Source organism: Anomaloglossus baeobatrachus, chromosome 5 (assembly GCF_048569485.1).
Source record: "Anomaloglossus baeobatrachus isolate aAnoBae1 chromosome 5, aAnoBae1.hap1, whole genome shotgun sequence".
Lineage (NCBI taxonomy): Eukaryota > Metazoa > Chordata > Amphibia > Anura > Aromobatidae > Anomaloglossus > Anomaloglossus baeobatrachus.
Window position 1 is genome coordinate 117,444,821 of NC_134357.1, and position 14,728 is coordinate 117,459,548.

Sequence of the window (14,728 nt, forward strand, 5' to 3'; positions counted from 1 at the left end):
AAAAAAACATGCCAGGCAACGTTCCATCCGGCCGCCGCGTGGGCTAAATATGCCGCATCTGGCAAAAAACGGACGCAACGCAAGGCCATGCGGCACAATACGGCGCTAATGTAAGTCTATGCGGAAAAAATGCAACTGGCGGCAAACAAAAAACAAACGGTTGCGTTTTTTCTGCAAAGCGCCGTATTGTGCTGCTCAGCAAAAACCGGATGTGTGAAAGCAGCCTATACCGTACAGTGTAGTTAAAGCGCGTCATTTCCAGAGACTAATAATTTAACAAGATGAAAATCATGACTAGACAATAAAACGCATAGGGTAATGCATTGTTCAGCAAACCACAGCATAAATTCATCAGCGCAGTCATGTGCTTTGCATCGCCCTCCCTGTGTCACTATACACTGCCTAGGGATTTTATTCCCTTTACATACGCTGCTTTCAATCAATAGCTTATTATCTCTGCGTCTGTTATTGTCTAGACAGGATTCTCATCTTGTTGTCCAGCATCTTGTTAATCAGTTTATGGAATGTATATACCGTACTTCATCTACACTGTATTGTCCTTCCCTGCCTCCACATACTGTATATACATTGGACTGTATTATACGATGGATTGTGTGGGTTTACACTGCCTGAGTATTCTATTCCTTTGTTTAATTACAGCGTTATCCCCTGAAATGGAGATCTGTTCTAGTTACCATGAGAAAGGCATTAGTTCTACAACCGCACAGCGTTCATTCATTACCATAGTTATGTTTTGCTTCTCTGTGTCGCTTTAAAGGGAACCTGTCATCAGAAATTTCGCCTAAAACCTAACAGATTCCCCCTCTGCAGCTCCTGGGCTGCATTCTATAAAGGTCCCTGTTATGATTGTGCCCACTTTCTGACCGAAAAAAAGTGTTTATAAAGTTGTACCTTTTTGGCTTCTGATTCTGTAAATTCGTCACGGGGGCGGGCTGCCTGATGGCCGTTATTCTGCCCCCTGGTTCTGTATGCCGCCCCCATCGCTGATTTCAATACTTCTGGACGCCGCCCACTGCTCCAGCCATCCCCGCGCATGCCCAGTGCCCATCTCTCGGGGATGAGCACTGTGCCCAGCGTCACCGCTGGTGACGTGCACGCAGGGTTAAGATTATGGGCGGTGCTGTGATGTTTATTCCTAAGCAACCGCCCATAATCGCGGGGCCGCGCTTTTCCCCTCGGCCTGCTTCGTTCTGCGCAAGCGCGCTGCTGGCCGAAGCAGGCCGAGGGGAAAAGCGCGGCCCCACGATTATGGGCGGTTGCTTAGGAATAAACATCACAGCACCGCCCATAATCTTAACCCTGCGTGCACGTCACCAGCGGTGACGCTGGGCACAGTGCTCATCCCCGAGAGATGAGCACTGGGCATGCGCGGGGATGGCTGGAGCAGTGGGCGGCGTCCAGAAGTATTGAAATCAGCGATGGGGGCGGCATACAGAACCAGGGGGCAGAATAACGGCCATCAGGCAGCCCGCCCCCGTGACGGATTTACAGAATCAGAAGCCAAAAAGGTACAACTTTATAAACACTTTTTTTCGGTCAGAAAGTGGGCACAATCATAACAGGGACCTTTATAGAATGCAGCCCAGGAGCTGCAGAGGGGGAATCTGTTAGGTTTTAGGCGAAATTTCTGATGACAGGTTCCCTTTAAACGGTATCTTGTAAATTAGTCTCTGGAAATGACGTACTTTATCTACACTGTACGGTATAGAGATGTCTCCAAATATACACATGATGGATTGTGACCATGTGTACAGCGCTGGTATTCACTCCTCTGTGCTGAACCAAAATCATAGCCAACAGCACTATATTAGGTGAATGTGACAGATTTATGTATTTCAGGACTATGCTCGTCATTTACTGTATACCCCTTGCTGCAGGACATGCCTCCTGTTTCCAAGCCCATGAGGAAAGTCGGAAAGTCTTGTACATGTTGTATGTGTGTGTGTGTGTGTTTCTGTATTTATTTATATTATATATTTTTTTATTATAGCATGTGTTATTTTGTATATATTATTAAGAAATTATATAATTTTTTTGTAGATCGGAAAGTTGTTCCCCATCACCTTCACCTATTTTGTATGTACCATGGCTACAATTAAAGGAAATCCGTCAGCAGGTTTTTGCTATGTAAACCGAAGATATAATGCTCTAAAGGCTGCTTTACACGGTACGACCGATTGTGCAATTTCACAATCGATCGTACCCGCCCCCGTCCTTTTTACGTCACGGGCAAATCGCTGCCCGTGTCGCACAAAGTCGGTAACCCCCGTCACACATACTTACCTCTCGTGCGACCACACTGTGGGCGGCGAACGTCCACTTCCTGGAGTGGGAAGGATGTTCGGCGTCACAGCGACGTCACACGGCTGCCGGCCAATGGAATTGGAGGGGCGGAGATGAGCAGGACGTAAACATCCCGCCCACCTCCTTCCTTCACATTAAGGAATAACGTTTGGAACTCCATTCTATGTCTGAACTGGGTGCAAAAAACCTAAAAAACATCACTATGGGGAGATAAGGTATGCACACCAGTGACTATGGAAGGGGAATACATGGAATAGCAGAAACTGCTGTGTGAATACTGACATGAAAAATTCAATAGCTATTTGTAAGAATGAAATGTGAAAAATGGAACCTGCATTACTGCCACGAATATATGAATAAAGAGAAATTTAGCTACTGAATTGATCAATGCAGAAGAGCCCCAACACTACGCCAAAGTATTTCTCTACGTTGGGGTCCCTAGCTTGTGTGTGTCCTCTCATGTAGTTAAAAAACTTACCGTGTATGGGACGCTGAGACCCAGGCTATATATGCGTATAATGTGGATTGGCAATAGGTGTGTATGGGGAGGGTTCACAAACGAAAAACTACTAACATTAAGGAATAACGTTTGGAACTCCATTCTATGTCTGAACTGGGTGCAAAAAACCTAAAAAACATCACTATGGGGAGATAAGGTATGCACACCAGTGACTATGGAAGGGGAATACATGGAATAGCAGAAACTGCTGTATGAATACTGACATGAAAAATTCAATAGCTATTTGTAAGAATGAAATGTGAAAAATGGAACCTGCATTACTGCCACGAATATATGAATAAAGAGAAATTTAGCTACTGAATTGATCAATGCAGAAGAGCCCCAACACTACGCCAAAGTATTTCTCTACGTTGGGGTCCCTAGCTTGTGTGTGTCCTCTCATGTAGTTAAAAAACTTACCGTGTATGGGACGCTGAGACCCAGGCTATATATGCCTTCCTTCACATAGCCGGCGGCGGCCGGGTGACGCAGGTGAGCTGCTGTTCATTGTTCCCGGGGTGTCACACGGAGCGGTGTGTGCTACCACGGAAATGATGAACAACTAAATTAAACGATATTATGGAACCTAGCGACCAGTACACGACTCACGATTTGTGAGCGTTACTGCGTCGCTAGGAGGTGTCACACAGGCCGGCATCGCCAGCGATGCCGGATGTGCGTCACAAAAACCGTGACCCCAACGATCTATCGCACGATAGATTGTCTAGTGTAAAGCAGCCTTAAGGGTTAACACATACAATTCTGGGATGCCTGTCTTGTCAAGTCTGATCTGTTGTTTATTTGCTATGTTTGTTTAAGCAGCAGACTTTTCATTGCTCAGACTACAATGTCAGGCACAGAAGTCCGGCACGCCCCCCCTGCTCTGATTGACACCTCACTGTCAATGTACAATCTCTACAGAGAGTCTGGTGTGGGCTATAGAGTTTTCTCAGCTGTGCCACATGGCTAAATCTAAACATTCTGATTGTGTCAGAACAGCTGCACCCAGTAATGTAAGGCTACTTTCACACTTGTGTTGAACGGCATTCATCACAATGCGTTGTGTAACACATGTGACGGATGCCTTGCAAAAAGTGTGATAATAAAGGCCACGGATTCCTGTGAAATAACGCGTTGCGTTAAGTTTTCTTTAGACGAGAGAGCCCTCATCTTCACCGCACACACCCCGACACTATCGCCTACATCACCGCACACATCCCGACATTACCGCCTACATCACCGCACACACCCCGACCTTACCGCCTACATCACCGCACACATCACAACACTACAGCCCCCATCATCAACGCACACATCCCGACACTACAGCCCCCATCATCCCCGCACACATCCCGACAATACAGCCCTCATCATCCCCGCACACATCCCGACATTACCGCCCACATCTTCACCGCACACACCCCGACACTACCGCCTACATCACCGCACACATCCCGACATTACCGCCTACATCACCGCACACACCCCGACATTACCGCCTACATCACCGCACACATCACAACACTACAGCCCCCATCATCAACGCACACATCCCGACACTACAGCCCCCATCATCCCCGCACACACACCGGCACTACCGCACCCATCATCCCCGCACACGCAGGCACTACCGCACCCATCATGCCTGCACACACACACACCGGCATTACCTCAGGGACGTCCCTGCTGACAGTGCGATTCAGTTCAGTTGCTGCGTGGAGCTCACAGCGAGCGGCGGTGTTCTACTGCCGCTCCTGTCAGCTTCATGTAACAGAGCTGGATGCGTTGCGGGACCTCGTGTGGATTACGCCGGACATGGAGGGGTATTTGGGGACTTTAATAAAGTGGTGAAAGAGGGTGTTTTTTTTGTCTTTTATTCCAAATAAAGGATTTTTTTGGGTGTGTTTATTTACTTTCACTTACAGGTTAATCATGAAATGCGGTGTCTCAGACGCCTGCCATGATTAACCAAGGACTTAGTGGCAGCTATGGGCTGCTGCCATTAATTCCTTATTAGCTCGATTGCCACCGCACTAGGGCAATTCGGGATGAGCCAGGTAGAGTCCCGGGACTTTCGCATCTAATAGATGCGGCAATTCCAGGCGGCCGATGGCTGATATTTTTAGGCTGGGGGGCTCCCAATAACGTGGGGTTCCCCATCCTGAGAATACCAGCCTTCAGCTGTGTGGCTTTACCTTGGCTGGTATCAAAATTGGGGGGGGGGGACCGCACGTCGTTTTTTTTTTAATTATTTATTTATTGTACCGCATGATATAGACCCGCCCACCGGTGGCTGTGATTGGTTGCAGTGAGACAGCTGTCACTCAGCGTGGGGGCGGGTCTGACTGCAACCAATCATAGGCGCCGGTGGGCGGGGGAAGCAGTGAATACTAGATGGAATAATGAGCAGCCGGCTTTTTCAAAAGAGGAAAAGCCGCCGGAGCTTTGTGACAACTGTGCAGCGCCGCGCCCGTGATCGGTGAGTATGAGAGAGTGGGGGGGGGGGGCGGGGGGGGGGGGGGGGGGAGAGACCAGGAGTGATTTTAAATGATTTTGATCGTTCTGCTGGACATGCTGAGCATGGGCAGTAGAACGTGACGAAATCAGTCAGCTGATTCCGTCGCTTAGCGCATAGCGGCGGAAACCGCCACCATAGACAATCATTAGACACCGTGGCAGATTCCAACGGAATATTTTAACGACACAAAAACACGCTACATGCAGCGTTCCTTCCGCCCGACGCAGCGTCAAAATAACGACGCTGCGTTGTACAGCGGATGCAACACAAGGCCATCCGTTGCTATCCGTAGCTAATAGAAGTCTATGAGGAATATAACAGTTTCCTGCAACGGTTACTGTAATTCCTCAAGGCTGCAGATAGCAACGGAAGCCGTCCAACGCATGTGTGAAAGTAGCCTAAGTGATGCATTGTTGGATTTAGAATCTCTTTGCCAACATCATGCTGCTCTCAGATGACGTACCAAAAACCTGCTGACAAATTCCCTTTAATTTTGAAATAAGAGTTTGCAGTGAATTTCTCCATATAGTAATAGGAAGTGAACGGCCGCAACTCTGACTTCCTCTGGATGTTTGATACAACAAAAGGTGAAGAGCGAAGCAGACGAGGCCTGGTCGTGGGGCTCGTGTGCCGCAACAACTTTGCATTAAACAACGGGAGAGCGAGTGGCGGCATCGGAGGGGACTATAGTTGTTGTTATATTAATGAGGGCAAATATGGTGATTTGTAGACTACCCCTTTAAATGAACGCCATGTTGGGGTTTTTTTGTCTTTGTTCAGATGCAAATTCATAGAGTGTGGGAACTAATAAAAAAAAAAGGCGCTCTAAGGGTTAGCGCAATCTAGATAGATAAGGTATAAATATCAGGTATAAAGCTCACCCAGGCCTAGACAGTTGTTCTGAATGGGACAAATCCCAATAAGGGAACAAGAGAAACAAATGTCTGGATGTTGTCGTTACCAGTATCCCCAGTGCCAAACCTTACTGGGGAGACAAAGCTTTGAAGAAGTAGTAGGGGTATTGATGGATTGAGGGGTCTGTTTCCTGCCAGTGCCGTTGCTATATATTTTCAATGGTTTCTAATAAAGGATGAAGATTTTATCCTTGCTTTTTCCGCTGGAATTGTTCTACTGTTTCTTATTGATGGATTCCACACAACAGGCACACAAAGATCGGCACAGGTGACCTACTGGTCAGGTTGGTGAAGATGCCTTCATTGACAGTCTTATTGGATACAACACGTTTCAAGGCTCAGGAGCCTCGGAGGTCCATATATCCGCTCAGACAGGCACAAAAACATCTTGTGATACTTTTCTGTGCTGAGGTGATAAGCATGGATAAAAAAAATAAATAAATAAATTTAGAGTATTTAAACTCTGTTTGGGTCACTACAGTCTAGTTTCAGGTCTACGTTTTGTGAGAATCCCAATTTAAAGGGGGATTTAGTTGGAATTCTAGAGATGCAGCATGAACAAGACCTTCGGCTGAAAATATCAATGCCACCCGGTCTGCTAAAATACTCTGTGCCGCTTCACCAGGGTCCCTTGCGGTGTTTGCCGTATGGACCGTCGCCATTACTCTACAGCTGCAGCCTCCTTCATAGCTCTTTAGAGCTGGTTTCTACTAGTAATCACAGTGTCCACACCTAACCATACACACCTAGCTTAATGAGGCGAGCCTGATGAAGGGCATTGTTCAAAGTCATCTGTCAGCCGCTGCCGTGTTCACTCAGTACATAGCTCCACGCACTTGGCATAACTTGTAAAGCATTCAGTGTAGAAAACGCTATGTTACAGATTTCGGCAGAATCATCAGCACTCACACCTTATGCCAAGAAGAACTTTCTAACTTGGACATATTAGACATATATTAACAGTTATCTGCATCATCACACCCAGGACAGGATTGGATTGACACCATCAAACCAGAGAAGTCATACACTATAGTCAGGAGAGGAACTATATCCATATCAACATCCAGTACATGTTGCCCTCTGCCTGCTCAGCAGGTCCGAAGTACAGTCATATGGAAAAGTTTGGGCACCCCTATTAATGTTAACCTTTTTTCTTTATAACAATTTGGGTATTTGCAACAGCTATTTCTGTTTCATATATCTAATAACTGATGGACTGAGTAATATTTCTGGATTGAAATGAGGTTTATTGTACTAACAGAAAATGTGCAATCCGCATTTAAACAAAATTTGACCGATGCAAAAGTATGGGCACCCTTATCAATTTCTTGATTTGAACACTCCTAACTACTTTTTACTGACTTACTAAAGCACTAAATTGGTTTTGTAACCTCATTGAGCTTTGAACTTCATAGGCAGGTGTATGCAATCATGAGAAAAGGTATTTAAGGTGGCCACTTGCAAGTTGTTCTCCTATTTGAATCTCCTATGAAGAGTGGCATCATGGGCTCCTCAAAACAACTCTCAAATGATCTGAAAACAAAGATTATTCAACATAGTTGTTCAGGGGAAGGATACAAAAAGTTGTCTCAGAGATTTAAACTATCAGTTTCCACTGTGAGGAACATAGTAAGGAAATGGAAGAACACAGGTATAGTTCTTGTTAAGCCCAGAAGTGGCAGGCCAAGAAAAATATCAGAAAGGCAGAGAAGAAGAATGGTGAGAACAGTCAAGGACAATCCACAGACCGCCTCCAAAGACCTGCAGCTTCATCTTGCTGCAGATGGTGTCACTGTGCATTGGTCAATAATACAGTGCACGTTGCACAAGGAGAAGCTGTATGGGAGAGTGATGCGAAAGAAGCCATTTCTACAAGCATGCCACAAACAGAGTCGCCTAAGGTATGCAAAAGCACATTTGGACAAGCCAGTTACATTTTGGAAGAAGGTCCTGTGGACTGATGAAACAAAGATTGAGTTGTTTGGTCATACAAAAAGGCGTTATGCATGGAGGCAAAAAAACACGGTATTCCAAGAAAAGCACTTGCTACCCACAGTAAAATTTGGTGGAGGTTCCATCATGCTTTGGGGCTGTGTGGCCAATGCCGGCACCGGGAATCTTGTTAAAGTTGAGGGTCGCATGGATTCAACTCAGTATCAGCAGATTCTTGACAATAATGTGCAAGAATCAGTGACGAAGTTGAAGTGACGAAGTTGAAGTTACGCAGGGGATGGATATTTCAGCAAGACAATGATCCAAAACACAGCTCCAAATCTACTCAGGCATTCATGCAGAGGAACAATTACAATGTTCTGGAATGGCCATCCCAGTCCCCAGACCTGAATATTATTGAACATCTGTGGGATGATGTGAAGCGGCTGTCCATGCTCGGCGACCATCAAACTTAACTGAACTGGAATTGTTTTGTAAACAGGAATGGTCAAATATACCTTCATCCAGGATTCAGAAACTCATTAAAAGCTACAGGAAGCGACTAGAGGCTATTATTTTTGCAAAAGGAGGATCTACAAAATATTAATGTCACTTATGTTGAGGTGCCCATACTTTTGCACCGGTCAAATTTTGTTTAAATGCAGATTGCACATTTTCTGTTAGTACAATAAACCTCATTTCAATACAGAAATCTTACTTAGTCCATCAGTTATTAGATATATGAAACTGAAATAGCTTTTGCAAAAACCCAAATTGTTATAAAGAAAAAAGGTTATTAATAGGGGTGCCCAAACTTTTTCATGACTGTATAAGCCTGCAGCTGTTGTCTACTCCTATACATGTGACAGTTTACAATATAAGGCTGAGTTCACATGTCCTGTAATCATCTGTTAGAATGGATTCTGCAGAGATCCATTGGAAAAATGATGTTTGCCGTATCTGTTTTTTTAATATGGGATTCTGTGGAGAATCTGATCTCCATAGACTGCAATGTAAAAAAAACAAGGAAAAAAAAAAAAACGGATCCAGCAGACATTGGTTATTTAATATCAAACAAAAAAAAGTTGTGTTTGCAGAATTTTTTTGCCAATGGATCTCTGCAGGATCCGTTCTAATGGATGATTACAGGACGAGTGACCTCAGCCTTACTTGTGTTTTTGGATAAAAAAAAAATTCTCTATGGCTCCAGTAGCAGGGCTGTGTAATCTCCTGCACCCACTGTGGAGAATATTAGCTTTATAAATTGACTGGTTCTGTGGATCTGAAATCTGCAGGGTGTCCATTTTTGCTCTGGATGTTACAGGGGACTTTATAATTTGTACTTCAAACAGGTGAACTGTGCGGTTCAACAACAGCAGATATGTTCCCCATGTACATACCCTTAAGGCTGTGTGCGCACGTTGCGTTTTTTCCGCGGAAACGTTGCGTTTAGAACTGCAGAGTTTCAGTGCCAAATTGCATGCGTTCAGCTTCCCCAGCAAAGTCTATGAGAAAGCCGAAAAATCAATGCGCACGCTGCGTTTGTAAACACAGCGTTTTGGATGCCCAAAATCGCTGCGGAAAAAAAGCAGCATGTCACTTCTTTTGTGCGTTGTAGCTGCGTTCTCCACCTATTGAAATCAATAATAAGAGTCAAAACGCAACCAAAATGTACTTGGACTGCATTTTTGTTGCGTTCCGCATGCTTTTTTGACAAGCAAACGCAGGTCTTTTCAGTCTCTGTCAATGTCGGTCAATCTCTGTCTGTGGATGTCGGTGAATCTCCCTCTGTCTGTTTCTCTCTGTCGGTCTGTCTGTCCCTCTCTCTGTCCGTCGGTCAGTCTCTCCCCCTCTCTCATACTCACCGATCCCCGATGCGCCCACCGGCACCTATGATTGGTTGCAGCCAGACACGCCCCCACGCTGAGTGACAGCTGTCTCACTGCAACCAATCACAACCGCAGGTGGGCGGGTCTATATCGTGCAGTACAATAAATAAAATAAATAATTAAAAAAAGACGACGTGCGGTCCCCCACAATTTTGATACCAGCCAGGGTAAAGCCACACGGATGAAAGCTGGTATTCTCAGGATGGGGAGCGCCACGTTATGGGGAGCCCCCCAGCCTAACAATATCAGCCAGCAGCCGTCCGGAATTGTCGTATCCTTTAGATGCCTGTGTCCCGGGACTCTACCCGACTCATCCCGAATTGCCCTGGTGCGGTGGCAATCCAGGTAATAAGGAGTTAATGGCAGCAGCCCATAGCTGCCACTAAGTCCTAGGTTAATCATGGCAGGCGTCTCCCCGAGATACCTTCCATGATTAATCTGTAAGTTAAAGAAAATAAACACAAATCCTTTATTTGGAATAAAAGACAAAAAAAACCCCACCCTCTTTCACCACTTTATTAAAATCCTCAAATACCCCTCCAGGTCCGACGTAATCAACACGAGGTCCCGCAACACTCTCAGCTCTGCTACATGAAGCTGACAAGAGCGGTCACAGACTAGACCGCTCTCTGTCAGCTGCACGCAGCAACTGAAGTGAGCCGCGCGATCAGCGATGAAGTCACAAGTGAGTTGCGGTCTCGGGTGGAGGACTCCAGCTAGCTGCGGGTAACCTGAGTGACGGCAGCGCTAATCGCGCTGCTCACTTCAGTCACTCAGGGGATTAGCAGTTTCCGCCAATCAGGACGCCACAGACAGAGCCGCGGTATGACAAAGAAGTCGGGTGAAGTTCACCCGAGTTCATTATCATCGCGTGACTGTCTGCTGTCAGCCGGCATGTAGCAGGGCTGAATTGCCGGGGGAACGCACTGTCGAAAATCCATCCAAAACGCATGCAAAATGCATGGAAAAAGCATCCAAAATGCATGCGTCGTGGATGCAATTTTTTTTACAAACGCAGTGTCCAGTCTGCCAGAGGGGGCATTCTTTTCTGCACTGCAGAGAACGCAACGTGCGCACATAGCCTAAAGGGAGTTTGTCAGGAGGATCAACCATCCTAAGCCGTATATATGGGCATGTAAGTCATAGGAAGGTGAATAAAATTTTACCTTGATATCTGCGATCCGATGTCTTAATCCAGAGAAGTCTATATATTCTTAAATGTAAATAAACTAAGATTTATGGGCTGGACCCTGATCTTCCCGAGAATCTGCATCTAGAGCTTATTTTATTTATCTTATATTAAAGTGAGCATTACTAGTATGAGATATGTAACTCAGGAGATCAGAGTGTCAGTCATTACATGTCTCACATTGGTAACGCCCTCTTTCATATAGAATAAGCCCCGGAGGCAGATTCTCATGGAGCTCAGTGTCCGGGCCATAGATCGTAACAGCTCATTTACAAATAAGCTATGTGCACACGCTGCAGTTTGTCGCAATTTTTGGTGCAGTTTTGATGTCAGCAAGTTCTGACTTTTGACTTCCCAACAAAGTCTATGAGAATTCAGATGTGCTGTGCACACGTTGCAGTATTTTTGTCTGCAGTTTATCTGTCACAAACTTCTGCAGCATGTTCTACCTTCTTGCGTTTTTTTGGCTTGATTCTACTGAAAAATTGCATAAAAAACGCACCATTATTACAAACGTTTTTTGTTCTTTATTCTTTACATTTCTGGGACAAGATGCCGTTTTGGTGCAGTTTTGTTGTGACAAGAATACTGTAGCGTAATCCTCACTGAGGAAAAAGAAAAAGGTCCCTTCCCCATCTGAAACAACACATATAACGTTAACTTAAAACCGATGTGAGCAGTGAAGAAAGGATGCCTGTCACCTAGTGACTTCTAACAAGAGCGCGCAGGGGGGGGGGGCAGAGCGGCGGCTACGCAGAGAGCAGAGTGTGCAGTGGGGGCAGAGCGGCGGCTCCGCAGAGGGCAGAACGCGCAGTGGGGGCAGAGCGGCGGCTACGCAGAGGGCAGAACGCGCAGTGGGGGCAGAGCGGCGGCTACGCAGAGGGCAGAGCGCGCAGTGGGGGCAGAGCGGCGGCTCCGCAGAGGGCAGAGCGCGCAGTGGGGGCAGAGCGGCGGCTCCGCAGAGGGCAGAACGCACAGTGGGGGCAGAGCAGCGGCTACGCAGAGGGCAGAGCGCGCAGTGGGGGCAGAGCAGCAGCTCTGCAGAGGGCAGAGCGCGCAGTGGGGGCAGAGCGGCGGCTACGCAGAGGGCAGAGTGTGCAGTGGGGGCAGAGCGGCGGCTACGCAGAGGGCAGAGCGCGCAGTGGGGGCATAGCAGCAGCTCTGCAGATGGCAGAGCGGCGGCTCCGCAGAGGGCAGCGCGCGCAGTGGGGGCAGAGCGGCGGCTACGCAGAGAGCAGAGTGTGCAGTGGGGGCAGAGCGGCGGCTACGCAGAGGGCAGAGCGCGCAGTGGGGGCAGAGCGGCGGCTCCGCAGAGGGCAGAGCGCGCAGTGGGGGCAGAGCGGCGGCTCCGCAGAGGGCAGAGCGCGCAGTGGGGGCAGAGCGGCGGCTCCGCAGAGGGCAGAGCGCGCAGTGGAGGCAGAGCGGCGGCTACGCAGAGGGCAGAGCGCGCAGTGGGGGCAGAGCAGCATCTCTGCAGAGGGCAGAGCGCGCAGTGGGGGCAGAGCGGCGGCTACGCAGAGGGCAGAGTGTGCAGTGGGGGCAGAGCAGCAGCTCTGCAGATGGCAGAGCGGCGGCTCCGCAGAGGGCAGCGCGCGCAGTGGGGGCAGAGCAGCGGCTACGCAGAGAGCAGAGTGTGCAGTGGGGGCAGAGCGGCGGCTACGCAGAGGGCAGAGCGCGCAGTGGGGGCAGAGCAGCAGCTCTGCAGATGGCAGAGCGGCGGCTCTGCAGAGGGCAGAGCGCGCAGTGGGGGCAGAGCGGCGGCTCTGCAGAGGGCAGAGCGCGCAGTGGGGGCAGAGCGGCGGCTACGCAGAGGGCAGAGCGCGCAGTGGGGGTAGAGCAGCAGCTCTGCAGAGGGCAGAGCGGCGGTTCCACAGAGGGCAGAGTGCACAGTGGGGCAGAGCGGCGGCTACGCAGAGGGCAGAGCGCGCAGTGGGGGCAGAGCGGCGGCTCCGCACAGGGCAGAGCGTGCAGTGGGGCAGAGCGGCGGCTCCGCACAGGGCAGAGCGTGCAGTGGGGCAGAGCGGCGGCTCCGCAGAGGGCAGAGCGTGCAAAGGGGCAGAGTTGCGGCTCCGCAGGGGGGCAGAGAGCGCAAAGGGGCAGAGCGGCGGCTCCGCAGGGGGGCAGAGAGCGCAAAGGGGCAGAAATGCGGCTCCGCAGGGGGACAGAGAGCGCAAAGGGGCAGAGCGGCGGCTCCGCAGGGGGCAGAACAATGGCTATCCCTGTGCCAGTAATGCAACATAAGCGTACAGCAACAGCAGGTCCCCGACCTAAAAATTTAAGGAAAACTGACACCTTTGTATCTGACAACAAATCCGATCAGGCAGTTTATATAAAAAGCTACAATATAATATTGAAACCAGTCGGATACGTATAACTTGTTTTCAAGAGTTTCACAGATTGGCCGGATTCTGCAGCGCTGGGGTCACATCCCCCAAAGACGACATCCACACACAATCTGTATGTTCTCTCCCCGGTTTCCTCCCATACTCCACAGACTGATAGGGAATGCAGGTTGTGACAGTGATGACAGTGTGTGTACAGCGCTGCGGAATATGAGGGCGCTATATAAGCGCAATAATAAAGTGAGGTGCGGATAGCGATCTGTTGGATGATGGAACAGTCTAATGTAAAATGATTTAAGAAAATTTGCATAAAAAAAAAAATGTGCACAATTTAATTAAAAATTGCTCTGAAGCTAAAGAGGGAACAGAAGGGTTAATCCTTCCTAACAAATCCCATTGTGGAGAGAAGAGCCTCAGGAGATTCGGTGCGACATTATCCTACATACATTATATATATATACACTGAAACCGGCCACAGCACGAATATCCGCACGGAGGGCGCCTGCAATGTCAGGAGCGCAGCACAGCCTATGTATGGGAGGAGTTTGCAGCTTCTACACGCCGCTGTACCCCGCAGCCGCTATCACACACTCACCCTGATCCGCTGCACACTGACACCGACTCCATGGTATCTGCCCGGTCTGCCGTGAGAGCCCGAGTGCGCATGCGCGCAGCCTTCCAGCTACTCCACGCAGGCGACGTCACGCCGTGGCTACCATCCGTACAGTGTTCTTTCCGTACACAAGGGCGCACGTGGTACGTGACGTCAGAGCGTGCGTCCTTGCGTCACCTCGCACACATAATGTTATAAAATGGTTGCGCTTCTTATGAAGTCGCCATTACAGCGCACGTTGTGAGGAGAGGCGGTTGTGTAATATGCACAGCAGCTCCTCTCGCCCCACTCTAATCTGCCAAGAGCTGGCGGGGCTAATATTTTATTGTTAGTCTCTCACTGGTGACCTCTTCTGTAGCTAGACACTACAGGTGGAGTGTGAGGACTGAGGGCGCCATGTAGGGGCCTCACATTCAGCAGCGCACACTATAAGCTGCAGACGCCATTACATGGGCTTCGGGCCTGGTGTGCTTAACAGAATCCCTGTCAGATAGCCTTGGCCTCACA

The 14,728-nt window shown here is 48.6% G+C and overlaps 1 protein-coding gene across 2 annotated transcripts in view; it reads right to left on the minus strand.

Annotated features, from left to right (window-relative positions):
- Window positions 1–14,291, minus strand: part of CCAR1 (cell division cycle and apoptosis regulator 1) — a 189,314-nt gene extending 175,023 nt beyond the window's left edge. For both annotated transcript variants that reach the window (XM_075348798.1, XM_075348797.1), the window contains exon 1: window positions 14,204–14,291. The gene's annotated coding sequence lies outside the window, so the exon portion shown is untranslated. The remainder of the gene's footprint in view (window positions 1–14,203) is intronic.
- Between the last annotated feature and the right edge of the window lie 437 nt (window positions 14,292–14,728).